The sequence below is a fragment of the Haliotis rubra genome, unplaced genomic scaffold (assembly GCF_003918875.1).
Source record: "Haliotis rubra isolate DU_JTF1 unplaced genomic scaffold, ASM391887v1 Scf629, whole genome shotgun sequence".
Lineage (NCBI taxonomy): Eukaryota > Metazoa > Mollusca > Gastropoda > Lepetellida > Haliotidae > Haliotis > Haliotis rubra.
In genome coordinates this window covers 520230-522625 of record NW_025767334.1, presented here as the reverse complement: position 1 = coordinate 522625, position 2396 = coordinate 520230, and positions in this window count along the sequence as shown.

The following is a 2396-nucleotide window of genomic DNA, read 5'->3' as shown; positions in this document are numbered from 1 at the left end:
CTATATAACTATATGAATAAATATTGCAAGCACAAACGCAAATGCGCAACTCTTGAATTGGATACGTCTGTGATCTTGTTTATTACGCAAAGAAAGCGAATGTTCGTGTGTACAATATTGAAAGGCTCCAGAAATTCCCCAAACACTGTCAAAGTCGTTTATACCAAAGACAATTACAGGAACGAAGGTTGGATGTGTTTACAATGCAATACAAAATAATACAACACCATAAGATGAAATCAGCAATCAAAGTGGAATGCACCAACTGCATCCTCCATGAACAAAGAGTGCTTGCAATTAAGATGCCTATTATCAAGTATATATAATTACATTATATACTAATCGTATGACTGTGCACATGTGGATGAGCACTATTGTATAAATTGATAAATCCTTCGAAGCAAAAACACAGTTTATAATACCAAAATACGAAATCAAACCCGAATTGGTGTGAAACTAAAAGTGTAAATGTAAGTAGTATTTTGAAATAGTATGATGGAAGGAGAAAAGCACAGTTTCTGAGAACACCTTGGATATGGCGGCATTCTGATGTGAGTTAGAAGGAGTATACAGAAGTTCATTAAGTTACACAAATGTACTGAGAATGCAATTTGTATTGTGTTTGACAAAGCTATGCTCTCTACAAATAAGGATATACTTATGGCTTGTGTGTACATACACCCAGAAAGTTCTTCATGGTATAACAACAAGCCCACTAAGTGCGGTATACGTATTTTACAAGAATCATTACTTGACATAATTCAAGAGCTTGGCAATGTAGATGTACTACTAGGTGGAGATTTTAATGCAAGAACAGGTATAGTTTTGGATTACATTTTACATGATATTTCGAGTCATGTTGGTTTAGACCATTGCTCATATATACACGATACCCGTAATATATCACGTCATTCACGTGACATTGTGATAAACAAATACGGGCGTTCATTGCTACAGCTCTGTATTTACTTTAATCTGATTATCATGACTGGAAGATGTGGTTCAGATGCAGGTGTTGGTGAATATACTTTTGTTTCAGCAGTGGGTACAAGCGTCATTGATTATATTATCACTTCAAGTTCTTTATTCACATTGTGTCACGAATTCCATGTCGTTACGAGGTCTGAGTCTGATTATCTACCTGTACGATGTACGTTTCAGTCACGTGGCATACACGCCACTCTACGCTAGGTGGTAACGTAACAGAGGATGCACTTGGCAAGGGTGCGAAGTTTAGATTTAAGTGGGATGTGGACAAGGTAGGCCAATTCAGGGAGAATTTACTTTCACCTGATATATCTAGATTGCTTGAAAGCTTTTGTGATAACGTTCTTTCAGATAGTAACAACACAGTAACATTTCTTACAAATGCAATATGTCAAGCTGCACAGTGTATGAAGCGCAAACGTGGCATAAATAGACGAATTTAACAAACTTTGTTTGACAAAGAGTGCACATTTCTAAGACATGAGAAAGACAGACTTCTGGGGTGTTTTAGGCATTTTAACGATGGAGCATCGCTACGAAAGTATGTACATCCCAAAAACAAGTACAATTGTACTTTAACATCTAAAACAGGAAATTACTACGGATCTGTAAAAGATAAATTACTTACAAATCTGAATAAATCAAAATTGTTCTGGAACACCATGTGCAGGCTTTCTTCATCTAACAATTCTATTCCCAACATAACAATGGACTCGGGGTGTATACATTTCAAAAACACATTTCAACATACGGATACATTTAATGTCGAATCACATTCTATCGATCAAGACAGAAGATAGAGCAAGACAGCCCTAGTATACTTGACGCTCCCTATTACAAGAGATGAGATCTGTGCAGCGATTATAGAACTAAAATCATCCAAGAGTGCTGGGCCTGATCATATCATAGCAGAATTTTTTAAGTCCTCACAGGATATTTTAGTTCCCTATATTCAGTTGTTTTTCAACTTTCTGTTTGATCAGAATCGTGGTGTATGGGTCTTATTGTACCTATACATAAAAAAGGGGTCACTAGTGTAGTTAACAATTACAGAGGTATATCAATTACAAGTATCTTCAGCAAGCTGTACATTCTGAATAATAGACTAACATTTTGGTGCTCTTGCTATGAAAAAATCGTTGAATCGCAAGCGGGTTTTCGCAAAGGTTACAGTACTATTGATAATATTTTTATCCCCCAGTCCGTTATTGAACGCTATCTCTCAAAAAAGAGAGGTAAAGTGTATGCATGTTTCATATACTTTTCTAAAGCCTTCGACTTCGTGAATAGGGCAAAGCTGTGGAATATTTTAAGGCTAAGAGGAGTAAGCAGCAAAATGCTAAAATCAATGTTTTGATTGTCCATTGGGTCTAGGACAAGGGTGTATCCTAAGCCCTCTTCTTTTTCCA